This window comes from Panthera onca, chromosome C2 (genome assembly GCF_046562875.1).
Source record: "Panthera onca isolate mPanOnc1 chromosome C2, mPanOnc1 haplotype 2, whole genome shotgun sequence".
NCBI classification, from domain to species: Eukaryota; Metazoa; Chordata; class Mammalia; order Carnivora; family Felidae; genus Panthera; species Panthera onca.
The window spans coordinates 102,445,113-102,470,868 of record NC_138347.1 but is presented as its reverse complement, the minus strand read 5'-3'; the positions used below and the strand labels follow the sequence as shown (position 1 = coordinate 102,470,868).

The 25,756-nt window shown below is 35.1% G+C and overlaps 1 long non-coding RNA gene across 4 annotated transcripts in view; it reads left to right on the top strand.

Moving 5' to 3' along the window:
• Positions 1-14,934, top strand: part of LOC132682723 (uncharacterized) — a 95,688-nt gene extending 80,754 nt beyond the window's left edge. For all 4 annotated transcript variants that reach the window (XR_009611835.2, XR_009611833.2, XR_009611834.2 and 1 more), the window contains 3 exons: positions 4,193-4,229; positions 10,954-11,031; positions 14,794-14,934. This is a non-coding gene — a long non-coding RNA (uncharacterized LOC132682723). The remainder of the gene's footprint in view (positions 1-4,192; positions 4,230-10,953; positions 11,032-14,793) is intronic.
• The last annotated feature ends 10,822 nt before the right edge of the window (positions 14,935-25,756 follow it).

The window sequence follows — 25,756 nt, the reverse complement described above, 5'->3', positions numbered from 1 at the left end:
AATCAAAATTACTAGAGAAGTTAAAGGGAATTCTTTGAGTGGAAAGAAAAGGCCATATGTGGAAGAAAATTATGAAAGGGAAAAAATTACAGGTAAAGGCATATATATCATAAAGATAGCAGGTTAATCACTTACATTATCAGTGTAGAGGTTAAAATTTTAAAAAGCAGTTAAATATATCCATAAAAACCAGTCAAGGGATTCACAAATAAAAGAAAGTATGATATCCTACACATAAAATGTGGTGGGGGATGAAAATTTAGCACTTTTAGAATGGGTTCAAACTTAAGCAATCATCAACTTAATATACATTGCTATGCATGAACATAATGGTAACCACAATCACACACCTGTAATAGATACACACACATAAAAAAAGAGGAGTCTGAGAATAACACTAAAGAAAGCTATCAAACCACAAGAGAAAAGGGGAAGAGAAGAAAGTAACAGTTTAGAACTATGAAACATCCAAAAACTAGTAACTAAATGGCAATATCAGTTTCAATAATTACTTTATTTTTAATGCCTGTTATTTATTTTTGAGGGAGAGAGAGATAGAGCATGAGCAGGGGAGGGGCAGAGAGAGAGGGAGACACAGAATCTGAAAAAGGCTCAAGGCTCTGAGCTGTCAGCACACAGCCTGGCACAGGACTCTAACCCACGAACCGTGAGATCACGACCTGAGCTAAAGTCGGACACTTAACTGACTCAGCCACCCAGGTACCCTATATAATTACTTTACAGTAAATGGCCTAATTTTCCAAGCCAAAGACTGGGGAAACTGATTGGATAAAAAACAAAAGCCAGTGTAGCAATATTTCTATCAGACAAAACACACTATAAAACAAAAACTGCAGCAAGAGACTAAGAATACCCCTACATAACAATAAGAGGTAATCCACAAAGATAATAAAACAATTGTAAGTATCTACACATCCTACATGAGAGCACCTAAGTACACAAAGCAATTATTAGCAGATATGGAGAGAGAAATTAACTTTAATAGAAGGGACTTTAAATTCCCCCATACATCAGTGGATAGATCATCCAGACGTAGTATCAACTAGGAAACAAATGGCTTTGAATGACTCATTAGACCAGAGAAACTAAACAAAATGTTCCATTTAAACAACAGAGTACACTTTCTTTTCAAGTCCACCTGGAACATCCTACAGGATGGTTCACATGTTAGGCTAAAAGTCACAATAAATTCAAAAAGACTGAAATGTTATCAAGCATTTTTCACATATTCACAATAATATGAAACTAAAATTCAATTACAAGAAGATCCTGGAAAGAATGCAAAACATGCAAGCTAAACAGCATGCTACTAAACAATGAACAGGGTAACCAGGATATCAAAGAGAAACTTAAAAAATACATGGAGGTAAATGAAAATTAGAGTACAGTATTCCAAAATCTTTGGGATAAAGCAAAAGCAGTTCTAAGAAAGAATTTCATGTAAATAGAGACATATCTAAAGAAACAAAAACAATGTTAAATAAACAACCTAAAAGAGTTAGAAAAAGAACAAGAACCAAAGCTAGTACAAAGAAGAAACAACAAAGATTAGAACAGAAATAAATGAAATAGAGAACAAAAAATACAGAAAAGATCAATGAACCAGGAGCTGTTCCTTTGAAAAGAATAAATTGGTAAACTTTTAGCCAGATTCATCAAGTACAAAACAGGAGTCAAAATAAAAAATATCAGAAATGAAGGAGGAGAAATAACAAATGATACCATAGAAATACAAGGATTATAATATTATGAAAAGTTATACACCAACAATCTGGAAAATGTAGAGACAATGGATAAATTCCTAGTAACATTCAACTTTTCAAAACTGAATCAGGAAAAATAGAAAATTTGAGCAGACTGATTACAAGCAATGCAATTGAATCAGTAATCAAAAACCTCCCAAAAAACTAAAGTCTAGCATCAAATGGTTTCACAGGTGAATTCTACCAAACATTTAAAGAAGAGTTAATACATATTCTTCTCAAACTATTCCAAAAAAATAGAAGACTTTCAATATTTTTACATAATGCCAACATTACCCTGATACCAAAACCAGACAAAGAAAATGGACCAAGGACATGAATAGACATTTTTTTAAACAAGACACACAGATGGCCAGCAAACACATGGAAAGATGCTCAACATCACTATCATCATAGTGCAAATGAAAACACAATGAGATAGCACCTCACACCTATCAGAAAGGCTAGACTCAAAAAGACAAGAGATAAATTTAGGTGATGATGTGAAGGAAAAAGGAAACTTCGTGTACTTTTTATGAGAAGGTAGATTTGTGCAGCCACAGTGGATAACAGTGTGGTGGTTCCTCAAATTATTAAAAATAAATATACCATGTAATAATTCCACTACTGGATATTTATATAAAGAAAACAAAAACATAATTCGAAAAGACACATGTATCTCTATGTTTATTGGGACTTTATTTACAATAACCAAAATACAGAAGCAGCCCAAGTGTCCATCAATAGATGAATGGGCACAGGAGAAATGGTGTGTGTGTGTGCGCATGAGAATAAACATAACAGAATATTACTCAGTCATAAAAAAGAATGGGATTTTGCCATTTGCAAGATGGATGGGCCTAGAGGGTATGTATAATGCTAAGTGAAGTAAGTCACAGAAAGACAAATATATGATTTCATCTATATGTGAAATCTGAAAAACAAAACAAATAAACAAAACCATACTCAAATGCAGAGAATAAACTGGTAGTTACAAGAGAGGATGTAGGTGAGGAGATGAAATAAAGTGTATCAAGAAGTACATACTTTCAGGGGCACCTGCTTGGCTCAGTCAGAGTCAGGCTCTTAATTTCGGCTCAGGTTAGGATCTCTCAGTTCGTGAAATCAAGCCCCGTACCCTCAGGCTCTGTGCTGACAGCACAGAACCTGCTTGAGATTCTCTCTCTCTCTGTGCCCCTTCCCCACTTGTGCTCTGTCTCTTTCTGTCTCAAAATAAATAACTAAATAAACATGAAAAATAAGTACATACTTTTTGTTGTAAGCCACGTATATTAAAATTTCAACATACGGAATATAGTCTGTAATATCGTGATTATGTTGTTTGGTAAAAGATAGTGACTACTGTTAGCTTGGTGAGTACTGAGTAATGTATACAATGTTTTTCTATATTGTATGTCTGAAACTAACATTGTAAGGTTGTACAGCATTATGTCTTACATCTGAAACTAACAGAACACTATGTTAATCATCCATTCATTACAAAAAGATAAAGAGAAATAAAAAATATTTTTTTCCTTTTCAAGTTGTGCTTTAAATAATAGAATATGTAACTTTTAATATTTCACATTTTTAATAGTCTATTCTGCTAAATAAAATAACAACATATTTCATAAACTATTATACAATTTAAATCTTATGAGTTTAATTTCATAAAAAATTAAGTGTATGCTCATTTTGGGTAACTTAAAAATATTATGCTTCAACTCTGGTCTCAAACATAAGATTTAGTGTCAGCACTAGAAATAACCTATTTTTTGTACATTTTCTTTTTACAACAAAATGTTTGTGTTAATCAAAAAGATTAGGATAACATTTTCAAATCCACTTTTCCTTTTCCCTCTTCACGCATAGAACTTCTGCACACATCACATTTGTTAAAACTGCAAAGTCTCTTGATGTTAGTCAGGTAACATTTTATCCCTCAAATTTTATTGACATCAAAATAGGACAGTCAGTATTAAATCCATAAAATATTCACAAAACATTAAGCTTTACACATTTGGCAATTAAATGACATAAAAATAGGAAATGACTACCATTCTATGTGGTGAGAATCAGGTGCTCACTGTTCCTAGCTGGCAACTACACACTGGTTCAAAGGCAGCAGAGGCAAGAGGTAGTCATTTGGAGGACATTGAACACTATGATTTAGAAGCACATTATATTGCTATCCCAGTGTAATATACCACTCCACCTTTCTCCAAGGTAGTCTTATAATTATAGAAAGGAAGGTTCGGTGGATACAATATGAAGACAGAGAATACACATTTATTCTGTGGAGATATCCTACTCATACTATGCATGCTCTGTGATATTGAACACAACCACTCATAAAAACTTGTCACCATCACCCTGATTTTTCCCATCAATCCTGCACTCAACTGTTCTTTCTTTCTCAATACTTTTAGGATCAGAGACAACCTGAACATCAACCAGTGACTGCAGGTACCTTGCATGTTTTTCCCCATAACATGGAAAATATCTTGTCTATAATTCCATTGGGAGGATAAATTAATAGAATTGCTATGTTTTCATTTTCTGAAATACATGATATTTTTTGTTCTCCTTGAGGCAGTAATCCAATTATTTTTCATCTTTACAAAAATACAGGAGTTTCCTTCAGAATAGCCAAAATCAGAATCTTCCACCCCACTGCATGTGCTGATAGCACAGAGCCTGCTTAGGATTCTGTCTCCCTCTCTCTCCTCCATCCTCGTTCATGTAGCTCTCTCTCAAAAAAATAAACATTAAAAAAAAAAAAACTAGGTAGAAATCAAGATCAAACCCCACACCTTGATGTGTGATAGGAACTCTGAAGTTGGTCAAGTTGTAGATGTAGAGCTTATACTCAGCCAGGTTCTGTTTAAAGGACTTTTCTTTCCTTGTTGTGGTGATGGGTCTATGGCAAAAAGGGGAGACAGCCACATGGGTAGAGGTGGGAGGATAGAAGTACACATTTACATGCCAGGCTCTCCTATCAAATGACACTACACATTTAAAATTAAAAAAAAATCATGCCTACGTTGTGTGCTACAGAAACTTAGATACAATAATTGCATATAAAACCTGACCTAATTGTGGTAAAGCAAGGCAATGCAGAAATGCACTTCAGGAAGTAGACACTAATGCACCCAACACCTCAGACACCTCCACAGGATCTTCCGGAAAGACTCTGCCCCTGACCATTTCAGGCATTGACCTGGCCTCCTGGACTTTCAAGGAGGGTGATGTGCTCCCATAGAGCATCCACAGGGAGTTGCGATGGGGAGCATCCTGGATGGGATAATTCACTTTTTGCTTCACTTTTTAGCCAAGTCAATCAATCAGATTTTACTGTCATTTGACATGATACTTTGGTGCAAACAGTGTGAGTACCTGGATGGGAAGAATGGTTCTAGCAGTTTATGACAGAAAAGACACCTGCCTTCCTTCCAGGAAGTGACTATTTTCTCACACAGCAGACACAGAGCCAGGCTACAGGGGGCCAAGGCCAAGTCTGAGTAATGATGCCCCTGCGTGTGGGCAGGCCAAGGCCCTCAAACCCCAGCACTTGGACAAGCAGGGGAGGGCAGGCTGTAAAGCCCTGGGTGACACTGCTTTAAGAACAGGAGCAGGGACCCTCCTGGTGGCCCAGAGTCAGGGGAGGGAAAATGGAGATGATGGTGAGAGACCAGGTAAGGAAAATAAATGCTACGAAACCTCACAGCATGAAAAATTTCCTGTCAGGCGTCGTGGGAACAGTGACTCCTGCTCAACATCCACAGGACTGTTCTCAACACAGGTGATAAAGTGAAAGATCGACCATATTTGTCAGGGGTCCTGACTGCCTAGGATGTGGGCAAGGACAACACGCACTCAGAAGAACTAAAAGTCCCTGAAATGGCTCCACATCACAATTTGTCAAAAACAAACACAAAGCTTAAATGCATAAAAATCAATTACCAAAGCCCTTCTAAGGAACATGATTACATTAATAAATTCAGTGGCATAACCATTTTCAGAAACAGAAGATATATAAACAACAATATAAAATATAAAAGCAGTATGTATATATCCCTCCTGACCTCAGAAAACCAATGAAAGGGATTTATACCATTTCTGTCTCCAAAGCAAATGTTATTTACTAGTACCTGATACCAAAACTGCATTATTACTTATGACTTGTTTTTTATTCACTGAACAAACATCTATTGAGCACTGTTAAGGCCAAGCCACTCTTCTAAGCACTAGGCACATATTCCTGAAAAAATAGCAACTCCAATCTTACTCTGAGCTATAATGCTGTGATATTTTATTGGTTAATATGTTATGGCTAAACTTTTTAACAAGTTTCCAAGCCATAGTTTTATAAACCAATGTAGAATAGATGGAGAACCTATAGCAAAGTCAAGGTTATTACATTTGAAACTTTTTGAATTTTTTCTAAACTTCAGTTTTAAAATTGTACCTTTTTTCACATAGTACAGCTAATGAGAAAACAACTATATATGTATGTATATGATAATTAGCAATACTTTTAAATCCAAAATAATGTATTAAAAGATGTTACTTTTAGCATGCAAGTTAGTGAGCACTGTTAGTGCTATTATCTATTCAAACAGCAACATTGAAGTCTATAATAAATTCCTTATATAACCTTAAAATGTCAAGTTGGAGTGATGTCCTACTGATGACGCAAGACAAATTTTATTTAAAGATCTTGAAGTAAAAACACAAATATTATAAAAATCACTGTCAAAGAAGTATAAACCTAGATTGATGCCCATTTCCCTCTTCATATTTTAAGATTTTCTTCAATTTATTTAAACAAAATAGTTCACCCCTTTCTCCCATCGGCCACCAACCCCCACCTCTTACAATCATCAATCTGTTTTCCTTATTTATGAGCTTACAGTTTTGTTTTTAGTTTCCCTATATCAGAGCGATCATATGATATTCATCTTACTTTGACCTATTTCACTCGGCATAATGCCCTTGAGGTCTGTCCATGTTGTTGCAAATAAAAAGATTTCATTCCTTTACATGGATGAGTAATATTCCATTGTGTGTGTGTGTGTGTGTGTGTGTGCGTGCGCACGCGCTCATGCGTGCATGTGTACCACCATTTCTTTTTTTTTTTTTTTTACCACCATTTCTTTATCCATCTATCCATCAATGGCACTTAGGTTACTTCCATATCATAGTTATTGTAAATAATGTTACAATAAATATAGCTTTTCAAATTCGTATTTTCACTTTCTTTGGATAAAAACTCAGAAGTGGAATTGAAGGATCACATGGTAGTTATGTTCTTAATTTTTGGAGGAACCTATATACTGCATCTTACTGTCTGCAACAAATTCCATTTCTACCTATAGTGCACAAAGGTTTCCTTTTCTCTATACCTTCGCCAACACTTGTCTTTTTGATGACAGTCATTTTAACAGGCATGAGGTGATATCTCACTGTGGTTTTGATACGCAGTTCCCTATTAGTGATGCTGAGCATATTTTTATATATCTGTTGGTCATCTGTATGTATTCTTTGGAAAAATGTCTATTCATTTCTTAAGAAATTTTTTAGGGGTGCCTGGGTGGCTCAGTCAGTTAAGCATCTAACTTTGGCTAAGGTCATGATCTCACAGACCTTTGAGAGACCTTGAGCCCCACATCGGGCTCTGTGCCGACAGCTCAGAGCCTGGAGCCTGCCTCAGATTCTGTGTCTCTGTCTTTCCCTGTTGTGCTCTCTCTCCCTCTTAAAAATAAATAAAAATTAAAAAAAGATTTGTTTTAATTGTTCTCTTTTGTGCTGTTGAATTCTAGGAGCTCTTTATACATTTTAAATATTAGCCTCTTGTCAGATATAGTGTGCAATTATTTTCTCCCATTTAATAAGTTGTCTCTTCACTTTGTTAGTTTCCTTTACTGTGCAGAAACTTTTTAGTGTAATGTAGTCCCACTTACTTATTTTTGTTTTTGTTGCTTTTGCTTTTGGTATCATATTCAAAGAAAATCATCGCCAACACCTATGTCAAGGAGCTTACTGACTTATGTTTCCTTCCAGGAGTTAATGGTTTCAGGTTTTACCTTCAAAGTCTTTAATCCATTTGAGCTGTTTGTGTATGGTGTAAGATAGTGCTCTGGTTTCATTCTTTTCCATGTAGCTGTCCATTTTTCCCAACGCCATGTATTGAAGAGACTAGATTTTCCCATTATATATTCTTGCCTTCTTTGTTGTAAATTAATTGACCATATATGCATGGGCTTATTTCTGGGCTATTTTGTTTCATTGTTCTGTGAGTCTATTTTTATGCTAATGTGTAATTAAAAAAATTTCAATGTTTATTTTTGAGAGAGAGAGAGAGAGAGAGAGAATGAGTGGGGGAGGGGTAGAAAACGATGGAGACACAAAATCTGAAGCAGGCTCCAGGCTCTGAGCTGTCAGCACAGAGCCTGACGCAGGGCTTGAGCTCACGAACCACAATATCATGACCTGAGCCAAAGTTGGACACTTAACCAATTGAGCCACCCAGGTGTCCTGCAATGCCACAGTTTTGATGACTATAGCCTTGTAACATAGTTTTAAATCAGGGAGCATGATGCTTCCAGCTGTTCACTCCTTTCTCAAGATTGCTTTGGCTGATCAATTTGTAATTTCATACAAATTTTAGGATTGTTTGTTTTATTAATGTGAGAAATTCCATTGCAAGTTTGATAGGGATCACATTAAATCTGTCAATTGTTTTGGGCAGCTATGGACATTTTAACAATGTTTTTTTTCAAACCATAAGTATTCCATTTATTTGTGTGTTCAATTTCTTTTATTAATACCTTGTAGTTTTCAATATACAGGTCTTTCTGTTTCTTGGTTAAATTTATTCCTCATCTTATTCTTTGTGATGCAATTGTAAATTGGATTAATCTGTTAGTTCATTATCAGTGTAAAAACCAGATTTTTGCATATTGATTTTGTATTCTACAATTTTACTGAATTTTTTATTAGTTCTAACAGTTTTTTGAATAGTCTGTAGGGCTCTCTTTATATATAATATGTCATCTTCAAATACTGAGAGTTTGATATTTTCCTTTCTGATTTGGATGACTTCTTTTTCATACCTAATTGCTCTGGCTAGGATTTCTAGAACTCTGTTGAATAAAGGTAATGAGAGTAAGCATTCTTATCTATTTCCTGATCTTAGAGGAAAAGCTTTCAGTGTTTCACCATTAAATATGATGTTAACTGTGGGCTTGTCATATATGGCTCATATTATGTCATGTTCCTTATATACCTGCTTTGTTGAGAGTTTTTATGATGAATGGATGTTGAATTTTTTCAAAAGCTTTTAATGTCTCTATTGAAATAACCCTATCATTTTTATCCTTCATTGTGTTAACATGTTTATCACATTCGCTGATTTGAAGATGTTGAGCCATCCTTGCATTCCTACAATAAATCCCATTTAATCATTTTGTATGATTCTTTTAATCAATTGTTGGATTTGGTTTGCTAATATTTTTTTGAGGATTTTAGTATCTATGTTCATCAAGGATATTTGCCTGTGATTTTTTTGAGTGGCATCTTTCATTTGGGGAGTAAGGTAATGCTATGCTTGTAAAATGTGTTTGGAAGAGTTCCACCCTTTCTGTGTTTTGGAAGCATTTGAGAAGGACTGGTTAATTATTCTTTAGGTATTCACTAGAATTCATCAGTGAAGCCATAAGGTCCTAGACTTTTGTTGGGAGGTCTTTGAATACTGAGCTAAATCTCCTGTCTAGTTATTGGTATGTTCAGATTTTCTATTTTATCATGATTCGGTCTTGGTAGTTTGTGATTCTAGGAATTTATCTATTTCTTCAAGGTTATCCAATTTATTGGTGTATAATTGTTCATAATAGTCTCTTATGATCTTTGTATTCCTGTGGCTATCAGTTGTAACACTGCTTTCATTTTTGATTTTGAGTCTACTTTCTCGAGGGGAGGAGGAAGAGAGTCCAGCTAAAGATTTGTCCATTTTGTTTATCTTCTCAAAGAACCAACTGTTAGTTTGATCTTCTCTGTTGTATTGAGTGACCATTTATGCTCTAATCTTTGTTCTTTCCTTCCATATACTAACTTAGGAGCTCATTTTTTCCCTGTCTAGTTCCTTAAGGTGTGATGTTAGGTTGTTTGAGACCTTTCTTCTTTTTTCGAGGTAGGAATTTATGGCAATCAACTTGCCTCTTAGAACTTTTTTTTGTCATATCCCATCCCATAAATTTGGTTTTTCATTTTTGTTTTTCTCAAGGGATTTTTTTTTATTTCTTCATTGACCTATTCGTTGTTCAGTAGCATGTTATTTAATATCCCAATATTTGTGAATCTTCCATGGTTTTTTTTGTACAACTAATTTCTAGTTTCATACCTTGTGGTCAGAAAAGATGCTTAATAGCTTCAATACTCTTAAATTTATTAATACTTGTTTTGTGCCCTAATGCATAATCTTGGAGAATATTTTATGAGCACTTGAGAATTTGTATTCTGTTGCTTTGGGTAGATAGTTAACTAACATGTCATTTAAGGTAGAGTTTCCTTATAGAATTTCTATGGATAATCAATTCATTGGCGTAAGTGTGATATTAAATTCTCATACTCATTGTATTGCTATGTATTTCTATCTTAGGTTTGTTAATAATTGCTTTATATATGTATGTGCTTCTCTGTTGAGTACATAAACATTTGCAACTCTGTCTCCTCATGGGAGAAATTAGTCCATTTAAAGTCATTGTTGACAGGTAGGTGCTTATTGCCTTTAGTTATTTGTTTTCTAAGTGTTTTTATAGCTTCTCTCTACTCCTTTTTTCTCTTGTTCTCTTCCTCTGTGGTTTCATGACTTTCTTAGTAATACACATATATTCTTTTCTCTTTATATTTTATGTGTTAACTATGGGTTTTGCTTTGAGGTTACTATGATACTTACATGTAACTACTTATATCTATAATGATCTATTTTAAGTAGATGATGAGTTTGATCCCATTCTAACACTCAACATTTTACTCTTTCTACTTATCAAATAAGTAGGAACCTAGATTGATGATCAGTGTTTTTCATATGTATAACACATGCACCAAAAAATGCTGTTTTCCCATATTTAAAAAAGGAAACCAAATGCACTTCAAATAATTGTGGTATCTTTCATTGTTTTGTTCTTAGTGACACTGACAACAGCTGCTATATAAGCTGGGTGAATAATTTGAACTTCAGACAAGAGGCTGGAAGAACATCTCCCTGGTATTGCTCTATTTGTTGGGCTGCTATATTGGGAAAATTTCTTTAATAACCAATATTCCTGTGAGGGGTTTGTTCTTGAGCAGCATCAGAAATGCCAAATACAACTGAAACTCAGAGAATTACACATCAACTTCTGTGCATCTCAAAGCTCAGTAGAAGATTAGATAGTTAATGGAATCTGTATTTTTTGGATCCTTTATAGTATATTATTTAAAGTTCGTGAAGATGTGCACAGAGATAATTATACTTAATTTTTGGGAATGGAGGCAGTAGGCTCAAATTACTACATAAATAGAACTATCACAATATGCTTATAAGCCAAAACCTTAAAAATGTTCATTTTAATTTTACAAAATGGGAAAATTTTCTTAAGTACATAACATTTCCTGAAATTATAAAAATGTTAGCACACTATAAACTGTTTAATATAGAAGTATTAATATTAATAACTATATAGTAATGTAACCATTTTATTAAATATATTGGTCTTCATACACAAATCATAAAGCAATGTTTTTTCCCCCAGTACCTTCAAATTGACTCATTAGCCTGGTTCTCTGTGCTTCTGGGATAAATTCATACGCTGGTCCTCAGGTATTTCCCAAGCCCCAAATAGTTCCATTTAATGAGATGAAATCACAAGTTAGTATAAAAATCAGAACTCTGAACCTCAATTATATTACAGCTTCTTTCCTTCTCCCATGGAATGCTACATGAGGTCTAGAAACTGCACTTGGTGAGAAGAAAATATCTGCTTATTCCTTCTATGCTCATTCTCCTTCATTCCTTAGTTTTATCTTCTGGTGTCACAGTCCCCATAAAAAGTTCAGTTCAACCAAAAAAGAGGTGATTTGGGGTGAGAAGTGCAACCAATTCTATTTTTATATGCTATTGACCTTAACTAGACAGATGTTCAATGCTAACCTCTTTCTCACAATGTTTTTCTCTGTGTTTCCCTGAGAATATCCCCTCCCACCCTGGCAAGTCCCAACTATAACTACCTTGTTATTGAGGAATACTCAACCTGATCTTTCACACCACACCCACCCTAATTCAGCTTTGGCTCTAACAGGATACTTGTAAAGTCTTCTCAATCCTAGTCTAGTTGGGTTCAGCCCATTCAGAACCTAAGAAATTCTCTTGTGGCCCACACCTGACCCAAAGGAAACATGTACCTTTGCCCTGCTATCAGTTCTGCCCAAGCAGATATTCTTTACCTTTGTATTTCTTGGATGTATTTCAGACTCACTTCTGTGGTCCACAATACCTGGGGATGTATATAGGAAGCTTTGATAGTAGTCCTTATAAAACTTTTCTCATTTTAAGAATGAGAAATGTCACAACACTTCTACATGTTTGAAAATGTAATTCTGTTTGTCTCCTTAACTGCACCCTCTATTTTCTATCTAACTCTCACATATCCTCAAAACAGATGGGCTAATAACCCAAAACCATTTATCAGTTTCTCTTTTGTAAGTTTCTTCTACCATTCCAGCACAGTCCACTGGAAATTTAGAGTTCTTGCCCTGGAACCTCAGATAATAGGAGGCAGTTTATTTGGATCAGTTGTTGACTCCCTCACTCCATGGTCACAAATTACAACACTGCCACTGCACCACTACAAAGCTTACTAAAGTCTAATCTTCACAAATCCAAACGAAGTCTGTTTTATGCTGTTTTCAGAATATACGGTTACAAACTGATTGTATCTTCTCACCAACCAAATTCATATGCTGAAATCTGACCTGCAGTATGACAGTATTTGGAGATGGGGCTTTGAGAGGTAATTAGAGTTAATTAGGTAGGGTGGGACTCTCATGATGGCTTTAGTGTTCTTATAAGAAGGGGAAGAGATCTCCCTTTCTCCCACACTCCCCACATGCACACATTTAAGGAGAATCATGTAAGGACACAGAGACAGCTATAAACCAGGAAGAGAGCCCTCAACAGCTCCAAATCAACTAGCACCTTAATCTTAGACTTCCTAGCCCCAGAACCATGTGAAATTTATTTGTTGTTTAAGCCATGCACTCTATGGTATTTTGTTCTGGCAGCTCAAGCTAAGACCGACACCATGGTTCAAAACTCTTGGAAAATTGTCAGAAATGTCTATCTGGGGGCACCTGGGTGGCTTAGTCCATTGAGCATCTGAATTTGGCTCAGGTCATGATCTCAGGTTTGTGAGTTCGAGCCCCACATCAAGCTCCCTGCTGTCAGCCTGTCAGCATGGAGCCCACTTCGGATCCTCTGTCCCCTTTCTGTCCGTCTCCAACTTGCACTCTCCCAAAACAAACAAAAAAAAATAAATAAATAAAAAAAATCTACATAAATGGCTTAGTCAGGATTTAAACCTAGAGCTATTTGAATGAAACCCTTGTCCTCTTGACATAGCCCACTATTATCTCCTGTGGCTTTACGCTTCTCAGACATGCCTGTGTGACAGTATGTCACAATTTTTCTGTTTCTTCCATAATTGTAATTATCCCTTTACTAAAAGTTTCCCAGCATTTTTCTTAATTGGGTTGAGACATAGTCCCATTGCCAATCACTAGCAGCACCCCTGTTTATCCATTTGCTTTGTATTTATGTACTGCTTTAGTCAGCAAATGTGTACATACACTGTATATATTATCTATATCTATAGACACACACATATGTGTGTGTGCATGCATGCATAGTTTTGCTTAAGGTATGTTCAAATAATGCCATTGCTAAATTTTGTGCTTATTAATACCTAGAGCCTTGGTGTCTATACATTGCTTTAAAGGTAAGCACATACGTGGCATTCTTCTAATGGCAATATACATATACCTAAAAATATGGTCTAACTGTAACTTGCCATGGCTTGTCAGAGACCCTCAAAGTATCAGGATGTCTGATGATGTTTTAGAACCTGTGTGGGGGTACCTGGGTGGTTCAGTTGGTTAAGCGTCTGACTCTTGATTTCACTTCAGGTGATGATCTCAGTTTGTGAGATCCAGCCCTGTGTCAGGCTCTGCACGAGCAGCAAGAAACCTGCTTGGGATTCTCTCTCTCCCTATCTCTATGCCCATCTCCTGTTCACACTCTTTCATTCAAAATAAATAAGTATTTAAAAAATAAATAAAACCTGTGTGAGACTTACCTCTCCAATAAAGCATAGAGACAAAACAAAAGCCAGAAGTATAATGTACTATACTTCTATATAGGACCTGGTAGTCACTATCCACTGTTGTTCATTGGTAAGTTCTCTTTTTAAAGGAGTAAAAGGAATGGGACAGCACAAGCCCATTGTTAGTAATACAGACTAACAAACTTTTAGAGAAAATCTATTCAACCTGAGTCCAATTAAATTGCTGACATACTTATTTTATTACCCTTATTTTATTACCTTATTTAAATTACCCTGAAGTGATTTCAATATTCCACACATAATCTGAAATCAGTCAAGTTTTTCCATATTTCTTTCCTTAAAGTATGCCATTTATTTGGTATTTATCCAAGAGTATGAGAAAGAACAGAAACATGGAATGGGCTAAGATATAATGATCACAAAATGTTATAATTAAATTATTCCTGTGAAGATCTTAGTGGGGTGTTAAACTTCACAATATGTAATATATCTTAGTTGGCTTTGACCACACATGTGTTTGATTGAAGTGAAAATACATTTTCTAGTCACATAAGGTTACTTCTACAGATAATTCCCCTTTGAAAATGAAACTTATATAGGTTCCTACTACATAAATAGAATTAAATTAAATCATTTAAATTTATTTCCAGCTCGACAGTTGGACACAGTGGTGAAGTTCAAGGACCTTAGACCTGCCCTGTCCCACAAACAGAACTAGATAGCTATCAAATCATCCTAACCTCCCCAGAAATTGACATGAACACCAGTAGAACAAACTCTACAACTAAAGGTAGAAAAGAGGCCACATCTAAGAAGGTAGGAAATGAGGAGACATTTCTTGGGAGAGAAATGGATCATGGCATCTGCAGTGGGGACGGAGCCACAGTCACAAAGAAGGGTGAGAGACAGATTAGCATAGAAGGAAAATGAATCCCCATAGCAATTGGCATATAAAGCATGAGGGGATGAAATTCATGAGTTCTTGAAACCAGGAGGGCTTAAAGCCAGGAGTTTTAAAGGTCATCCAGATTTTCTGGATAGAGCCCAGAGGTCATTGTGCTGCTCTTGGAGAGAAAGCAGGCAACAGCATACGGACATATAGCATGGGAACAGCAATCAGAATAGTACTTGAAACACACAGTGGGGAGATTATTTGCTCATCTCAGAGGCCATCCCAGAAAGACAGCCTTCATGGAGAGACCTTTCTGGAAACAAAGGAACTGTCAAGCACCATTTCTTTCCCTCACACCACAAAGCCACCTGTGGCTGTGCAGTGCCCACACTCACTACCTAACTTGCTTCCACCAAAGCCTGCCCATCATTTTCTGGTAGAACCACCTCTCTCCAGTCACTTAACTGAAACCCAATGTGGCAAATCCTTCCTCTAGGGGAGTGAGCCAAACTCCTGCTCACACTACATCTCCCAACATAAGAGTTTTGCAGCTCCTCAGTTCAGGAAATAGTGACAACAGGTCTTATTTAGCAACCAAGCCAGAACACAGCCATTAAAGTTCACCACATTCAGGCCAGGGACAAAATATTGCCCACAACAGGCAGAAAGAATCTCTGCAGACAACTGGCCTGAAGGATAAAGGAGGCAGCACAGAACAGCAGAGCATACACAGCACATGCTGGAGACACTCCTAGAAACATCAGGCACTGGTTAACTGGGGATACTACATGGCAGGGCACTATAGGACCTCTTCTTCATAAGGCCATTTCCCAGAAGAACAGGAGATGTAGTGGACTTTCCTAACACAGACACAGGCACAGAGACCTTGACCAAATGAGAAATTTATCCACAACTAGAAATCTAGGTGAAACAGGCATATGTAATATGCCTGATAGAGGATTTAAAGTAATGATCATAAGGATACTCACTGGACTTGAGAAGAGTGGAAGATATGAGTCTTAACACAGGGATAAGGAATAACAGACAAAGGCTCAATAAATGAAATGAGAAGCACACTTGATAGAATGAACAGCAGGACAGAAGAATCAGAGGAAAAAATTAGTAACCTAATGAGTAATTGGAAGTATTCAAGATGAACAAAAGAGAGAAAAAAGAATTATGCAAAATAAGAATAGACATAGGGAGCTCAGTGACTCCATCAGACATAATAACAATATAGGAATTCTGGAAGAAGGAGAGAAAGAAAAGGGGCAATATTTGTTTGAAGACATAATAGCTGAAAACACCCCTAATCTGGGGAAGGGAACAGATAACCAGATCCAGGAGGCACAGGGAAATCCCATCAAAATCAACAAAAGCATATCCAAACCTAGACATATTGTGATTACATTGACAAAATATAGTAATAAAGAAAAAAAAATTTAAAGCATCAAGAAAAAAGAAGACAGCAACATATAAGGGAGAACCCACAAGTCTACAGGAAATTTTTCTGTGGAAACATTCCAAGCCAGAAAGGAGTGGGATATGACATTCAAAGTGCTGAGTGGGAAAAGTATGCAGCAAAGAATAGTCTATCCAGCAAGACTATCATTCAGAGTAGAAGTAGAGATAGAGTTTCCCAAACAAAAAGTAGGGAATTCATGACCACTAAACCAGCACTGCAAGAAATATTAAAGAGAACTTAGTAGAAAGGAGGGACAAAAGAAAAAGGATAAAGGTAGGAAACCTTTAACAGGATGTAAAATATAAAAACATATGCCTAAAATGTGGGGGCGGGGGGAAGAATGAGTTCAATGCAACCATCAACTTAATATAGACTGCTATATGCAAAAGATATACAAACTTAATCGTAACCATATATCAAAAACCACTAATAAATATGCAAAGAAGAGAAAGAAATCAAAATCAAAATTGGCACTAAAGAAAATCAGCCAATCATGAAAAAGATAGACAAGGATCGCTCAACCAACTAAACCAACCAGGTGCCACTAAAGTCTATTTTATCTGATATACATAGTTACCACAGCTTTTTTTTGACATAATTTACATGATGTTTCTCCATTCTCTCACTTTCAATCTATAGGTATTTATAGATTAAAATGAGTCTCTTGTAGCTAGCATCTAACTCTTTCTATCTAAAACTTCTAAAAGTTTTAAAAATGGAAATAAATTTTTAAAAGAAGAAAAAAACAGATTTAAAACAAAGACTGAAACAAAAGACAAAAAAGAACACTATGCAATAATAAAGGGACAATCCAGTAAGAAGATATAACAATTGTACATATTTATTCACCTAACATGGAGCACTCAAATACATAAAACAGTTAATAACATAAAAGGAACTAATCAGTAATCTCCTCTATTATTAGATTATATGCTCTCCACTTACATGGGGAGATCATCTCAACAAGGAAATAATGACTTTGAATGACATACTGGAACAGATGGATTCAAGAAACATATTCAGACAAATCCATCCTAAAACAACAGAATACACATTCTTTATAGTTCACACAGAACATTCTCCAGAGTAGATCACATATCATCCCACAAAACAAGCCTCAACTAATTTAAGACCAAAGTCATACCAGGCATCTTGTCTGACCACGATGCTATGAAACTAGAATTTAACCAGAAGAAGAATCTGGACGACCACAAATACATGGGAGGTTAAATAACATGATACTAAACAATGAATGGCCAACCAGGTAGTAAAGAAATAAAAAGTACACAGAAACAAATGAAAATAATACAGCAGTCCAAAATCTTCTGGATTAAGCAAAAGCAGGTATAAGAGGTAAGTTTGCAGCAATACAGGACTACCTTAAGAAGAAAGAAAAATCTCAAATGCACAACCTAATCTTACCCCAAAAGGAGCTAGAAAAAGAACAAAGCCTAAAAGCAACAGAAGGAAGGAAATAATAAAGATTAGAGCAGAAATAAATGATAAAGAAACTAAAAAAAAAAAAAATCAATGAAACCAGGAGCTGGTCCTTTGGGGAGAAAATAAAATCAGTAAAATTTATAAACTTCTAGCTACACTTATCAAGAAAAAAAAGAGATAGCACACAAATAAAATCACAAATGAGAGAAGAGAAATAACCAATACCACCAAAATATAAATTATAAGAAAATATTATGAAAAACTGTATGTCCATAAATTGGACAACCTAGAAGACATGGATAAATTCCTAGAAACATATAAACAGCCAAAATAAAACAGGAAGAAAAAGTAAATTTGAACAGACCAAAAACCAGGAAAGAAATGGAATCAGTAATCAAAAACCTCCCAACAAACAAAAGTCCAGGGCCAGAGGGCTTCACAAATACTATCAAACATTTAAAGAAGAATTAATACCTATTCTCAAGCTATTCCAAGAAATAGAAAAGGAAGGAATACTTCCAAATTCATTCTATCAGTCCAGCATTACCCTGACACCAAAACCAGATAAAAATACCACTTAAAAAACAGAAATGCAGGCCAATATCCCTGATGAACATGGATGCAAAAATCTTGAACAAAATACTATCAAACCAAATACAACAATACATAAAAAAAAAATCATTCATCATGATCAAGGGGGATATGTTCCTGGGTTGCAAGAGTGGTTCAATATTCACAAATCAATCAATATGATACATCACATCAATAAGAGAAAGGATAAGGACCATATGATCATTTCAATAGATGCAGAAAAAAAATATTTGACAAGGTACAAGATTCATTTATGATAAAACCTTCCTCAAAGTAGGTTTAGAGGGAAATGCCTCAACATAATAAAAGTCATATATTAAAAACCCGCAGGTATCATCATCCTTGATAGGGGAAAACAGAGTTTTGTCCCTAAGGTCAGGCACAAGAAAAGGATGTCCACTACCACTGCTTTCATTCAACATAGTTCTGGAAGTCCCAGTCACAGCCATCAGACATCAAAAAGAAAGAAGAGGTGTCTACATTGGTAAGGAAGAAGTAAAACTTTCACTATTTGCAGATGACATGAGATGCTATATATATTTAAAACCCAAAAGATTCTACCAAAAAGCTGCTAGAACTGATAAACAAATTAAGTAAAGTCACAAGAAATAAAATCATCATACAAAATTCTGTTGCATTTCTATACACCAATTATGAAACAACAGGATGAGAAATTAAGGAATCAATCCCATTACAATTATATCCCAAATAGTAGGATACCTAGGAATAAATCTAACTAAAGAGGTGAAGGACTTTTACTTTGAAAACTATAAAACACTGATGAAAGAAACTGAAGATGTCACAAAGAAATCAAGACATTTAATGCTCATGGATAGGAAGAACAAATATAGTTAAAACATCTATACTTCCCAACAATCTACACGTTTAATGCAATCCCTATCGAAATACCACCAGCATTTCTCTTAGAGCTAGAACAAACAATCCTAAGTTTGTATGGAACCACAAAAGACCCCAAATAGCCAAAGAAATCTTGAAAAGGAAAAGCAAAGCTGGAGGCATCACAATTCCAGACTTTAAGTTATATTACAAAGCTACAGTAATCAAAACAGTGTGGTTCTGGCACAAAAGTGGACTACTAGATCAATAGGACAGAATAGAAAACCCAGAAATAAACCTGCAACTATATGGTCATTTGATCTTTTACAAAGTAGGAAAGAACATCCAGTTGGAAAAGAACAGGCTCTTCAAGGGGAGCTGGGAAAACTAGACAGCACTATGCAAAAGAATGAAACTGGACCACTTTCTACACCATTCACAAAAATAAATTCAAAATGTATGGAAGACCTAAATGTAAAACCGTAAAAATCCTAGAAGAGAACATAGGCAGTGACCTCTTTGACATCAGCTGTAGCAACGTTTTTCTACATATGTCTCCTGACGCAATGGAAACAAAAGTAAAAATAAACCATTGAGACTACATCAAGATAAAAAACTTTTGCATAGCAGAAAGAAGCAATCAACAAAACTAAAAGGCAACTTACAGAATGGGAGAAGATATTTGCAAATGACATAACCAAGAGGATTAGTATCTAAAATATATAAACATAAAACTCAACACCCAAAAAACAAGTAATTCATTTACAAAAGGGCAGAAGACATGAACAGACATTTTTCCAAAGAAGACATCCAGATGGCCAAGAGACACGTGAAAATATGTTCATTATCACTTACCATTAGGGAAATGAAAATCAAAAGTACAATGAGATATCACCTCACCCTTGTTAGAATGGCTAAAATAAAAAAATACAACAAACCACAGATGTTGGTAAGGATGTTGAGAAAAAGCAACCCTCTTGCACTATGAGTGGGAATGCAAACTAGGGCACCTACTCTAGAAAACAGTATAAAGTTTCCTCCAAAAGTTAAAACAGATCTACATTATTATCCAGTAATTGCCCTACAGTGTATTTACCCAAAGAATACAAAAAACACTAATTCAAAGGGAAACATGCACCCCTATGTTTATAACAGTGTAATTTACAATAGCCAAGATATGGAAGCAGCCCAAGTGTCCATCGATTTATGAATGGATAAAGAAGTTTTGGTATGTATATGCACCATAATTATATATATGTACATAGGTTTATATACATTATATGTGTGTGTGTGTGTATACATAAACGAATGTTATTCAGCCCTAAAAAAAGAATAAAATTTTGCCATTTGCAAGAACATGGATGGATCTAGAGAGTATAATGCAAAGCGAAATCAGTCAGAGAAAGTCAAATATCATGATTTTTACTCATTTAGAATTTAAGAAACAAAACAAATGAGCAAAGGATAAACAAGAGACAAGAAAAAGACTCTTAATTATAGAGAACAAACTGTTTACCAGAGGGGAGGGTGTTGGGAGATGGGTGAAATAGATGATGGAGATTGAGGAGTGCACTTATAATGATGAGCACTGTGTGATTTATGGAATTGTTGTATCACTATATTGTACACCTGAAACTAATTTAACACTATGTTAACTGGAATTTAAATTTAAAAATTAATATTAAAAAAAAAGAAATGTAAAAAAAATAAAGAAAAAACAATTTATTTCCAACTCAAAATTCTGCTCCTTGATTTTTTGTCTAGAATGAAGTCTAATCAAGGTTTCTTGCAAAAGAGACTAAACAGGTAACCGATTGTACAAATATAAGCTATAATTGACAGACTAATGTGAGCAAAGTCTCCTTAGTTCTCTAAACAAGTATTCAAGAGGAACTAGAACTCAGATACACAAGTCAGAATCCTTTTTAGCATTGCTATGAATTGTATATTTTGTGTCGTATAGTCTAGACTGTACACTCTTCAGCTGTTATATTTTAGTCAATTTATATTATGAGAAAATGCTGACCAGATAAAATGCAGTTTGAACAGCAAGCTGTGATTAGCAATAATAGAAACAGCACAGCAGAAACCTGACCCAATACATGTATGATATCCTCCTGTGTGTTAAAACTTTAAAGTCACATTTGTTGCCCCATCAGGAGTGAGGGATGGAGGAACCTGCTGTTGTTGTTCCATAGTATTTTTATTCCATTAGCAAGTGTCATTATTCAAGCCTCATTATTACTCCTAATGAAGCAACACACAAAGCTAAATTCAAGTCAGCATAAATTATTTGAATGAGTTCCTGCAGTGCACTGAATTTGGTGAGAAAGGTTTTGAGGAAACAGGAGAACAATCTTTGAAGTATCTTAGTTTCCAGGAAAAATGGTTACATTTCTAGTTCATATTTGCCCCAAACTGATACTTAAACAACATAAAATCTATTTGTAGGGTCATCTATGTCTCTTGATGCTTCTGAAAATAGCAGTTTTATAATATGGTGTGTGGGCAAGGCAACGTTCTCAAAATCTGGAAATTACTATGCAGATGCACTTGTTGAGGAAAACAATGATGAAGTCTTCCCTGCTAAATATTTAAGTATAAAGTATAAAGTTTCCCTGGCTGGAATTCCTCAGTATATAAACTTTTCATCAGAGAACTAAAGATGTAGAGTCCCAATTTGTGTTCCAATGAAAGGAATGCCTTAAAAAGTAATTTAAGGGGCACCTGGGTGTCTCAGTTGGTTAAGCATTCAACTCTTGATCTCATCTCAGGTCATGATCTCATAGTTCTTGAAATGGAGTCCTGCATGAGCTCTGCACTGACAGTGAGGAGCCTGCTTAGAATTCCGTCTCTCCCTCTCTTCCCCTCCCTGGCTCATAAGCTCACTCACATGCTCTCACACACGCTCTCTTTCTCTCCACCCCCCCCCCCCCACCAAATGAATTAAAAAAAAACTTTAAAAAGTAACTTAAAAAAATGACTTCTGTTCCAATGTCAAAGTATAGCCAACCTAAGTAGAATGGTACTACCCCCAAAGATAAATAATATAAAGTTATTTATATATTAAGGAGTAATAAGGTTAAAGAAGAAAAAAATATATACAATTGAAAAATTACATAAATAGGTGATAAAGCATGCAATTGAAGAAATTTATTAAGGGGTGCCTGGGTGGTTCAGTCAGTTATGTATCAGACACTTGATTTCGACTCAGGTCATGATGTCACCTTTGTGGGATCAAGCCCCCCACCCACCACCTCCCTGTGTGGCTCTGTGCTGAGACCATGGAGCCTGCTGGGAATTCTCTCTCTCACTCTCTCTCTGCTCCTCCCCTGTTGTCCCTCTCTCTCTCTCTCTTTCTCTAAAATGCATAAACTTTTTTTCAAATAAAATAAAACTTTGTTAAAAGAAAACAGGGAGTTGCAAAACAGAAAATAGAGCCACGGGATGAATACTAACAAGTTAGGAGTGGGGTGATTTGCTACCTTGTTTAGCAAGATCAGTTAGACCTTCTTGAGGTGGATGTGGTACACACCAGAATTCATCAAGGAAAATCTAGGAGAACCTTTGAGAAGAGCATACAAGGTAGAAGGCAGAGCAGAGCAAGGCCAACAAGGCTGGAGCTGTGATGGTGCGCTCACACGTCCTCTACATGCAACTGGCTCATCAAGGTCAGGAAACATTCTGAAAACAAAGCCTGAATTCAGAAATTCTCTAATGATACACATTTTTGTTTCCTGCCTCGATGACAGATTAGATATGCTGTAGGGGGCAGGATTTCATGTCATCTGTCAAATATGCCATCATGCACTCTTTTTCTAAGGAGGAATGTGTAACAGGTACATCTAATAATACCTTAATAAACTTGGCTGTGTTTTGGTTTTCTCATTTGTCAATGGCAAATATTATTTGACTCCCAGAGGTTTTACTTTATTACTCATTTATTTTATTTTGGACCACATATTTACTGAAGTGGATTAATTGCAATGTTTGTTTTATGACACACTCTCATGATCTGTTCACAGGAAGCCCTCATTTATGTATTCAATTATATATAATAATACAACATCCATGAGGCGAATGAAGACAAAACCTGGACAACTGAAAACATCTTACATCCATCATCCTGAATCTTGTGTTCAATGTTCCCCTGCTTTTTTATGTTCGATTTTATCACTTTACTTAAACTTTTACTAAAAATTTGAACTTTGTTAAGGAATATCATTCTATGTAATATTAGGGAGGTCTTTTCATTCAAGTGTATATTGCCATTTCATCAATACTGTTGCATGTTGCCATATATATTTTTACTCCCTTAGAATATTTCATTGCAAATATATCACAATTTAGTAAACCATTCTCCTGTCAATGTGCATTTGAGGTCATTCAAATATTTTGCTATTAACCTTTTTTTTAATCATGTTATCTTAAAACCTGGGCAAGAGTTTTCCTTGAGCATATATCTGGGAGTGAGTGGAATTGCTGGGTTTTAGGACATGTAAATGCTTAACTTTATGTGAAAATGCCAAATGTCTTTTTTGTTGTTGTTGTTGTTACTAAGAGTCTTAAATTTCTACTCGCATGAGGAATGTATAAAAATCCACTTTCTCCCCAACATTTGGCATAGAACCTCTCCATTTGAGAAGAACCTCAGAGATTGGTGACTGAGCAGTTTTATTCATGGGAAATATTTAATGCAGTGATAAATATTAATGTGATCTCATTAATATTTAGAGGTTGATATAGCTTATCATAAATCAGTTACCAAAGCAAAAAAAAAAAAAAAAACTGTCAGAGTGCCAAATAATTTTAGTTTTGAGACATATGAAATTGCTTTGTTATTCAATTTTAAAAATAAAATATTATTAATTTCATATGATTTAACCTCGGTTGCCTAAAACATTCTGTAGTTCTCTAACAGTCCTGAATAACTATCAGTAATGACCATATTTCAGTCATAATCTTTTACCATGAAGCTGAAACTATTACGGTTTATACTTAAATGAATCACCAGTACAGTTTTTCCAGACCTTTAACTTTTAGTAAAAGATGACTGATTCTATTTCAGTTATCAATGTCTTTTTATTGTCTCAATATTCTTGTATCATTGGGTTTGTGATTGTAAATATGGCTTTTATAAAAGCTTTTATTTTAAAAAAAGGATAATATTTGAAACATTCTGTTCAGCAATAATATTCCAAAGAGAGCATAGACCTGCAAATAAGGGGCAATATTCAAATCATTAACTCCAGTGGGCAAAATTAAAATTGAGGACTGACTACATTTCAGATTGAAGTTACAGTTAGGTGTGACTAAATCCTGACTCTCTAAATGTTCATTCATGATGGATCATTTTCAATATAAGAGAAAATATGAATTAACATTAATATGGAAATTTAATCCAAAAACTTATTCTGGATACATGAGAAAATATTGGATTAAAGAAGAAACAAAAGATTTCAAAAAATTAGTGACACAGCTTGTTTTAAAGAAACTCAAACTATATTATTTATATGTTGAATTTGATTTCTATTTATTTTTAAATGTCCAGAAACTGTTGATGAATGTATGATACTGTGATGTCATTCTTAGTGCCCTCAACAAATTCATGATTTTTTTTTTCAATCCAGAGTTTTATTTTTAGTAGAACCTTAATATTTGGATATTTGAATGTTTGGTTATACAGCCATGCTCTCCTTCATGACATCTTCATGAACAGTATGCCATTGCATGGATGTTAAGCACATAGGCACAGCTTTCAGTATTTAACTATTGCCTTGTGAACACATCCATCTAAATTCTGCAACAAGTTGTCACTTATGGGTATAAATCAATTTAACTTATGAATTTATACGGAAAATTTTAAAGTGCTTTTCTCTGTGACCTATTGTTTTGTAATATATGTCAGTGCCTTAGGCTCTTGATGGAATGATGGCATTAATAGAAAGAAAAGTTATTGTCTCTAAATTCAAGCAGTGTCCTTATCAAATAGAAAATAATGTTCTCTGACATGCACACTATAAAGTTCCATTTTTACCATGAAATGAAATCTTGACATAGAGCAAACCTGACAAATACTAAATTGCTGGTATGTAAGTATAATACAATGTAGAATTTCTTGAACATTTTGCTCAGTGGATCAACAATGTCTAGTTTTTAATCCACTCATTCACGAAACATGCATTTATGCAATATCCACTATTTTACTAGCATTGTCTAGTTTCAAACCTCAAAGAACCCAGACTCTGGTAAGTACACATGTGCAAAACTAATGAAATGTGAATGATGGTACAATCTAAGTATTCTGTAAAGGATGAGTGACTAGTAATGCTTTTTCAGATAGAATAATTTCCATTCCTTTGGAAACCTTTAACTATTTCCTGAAAAT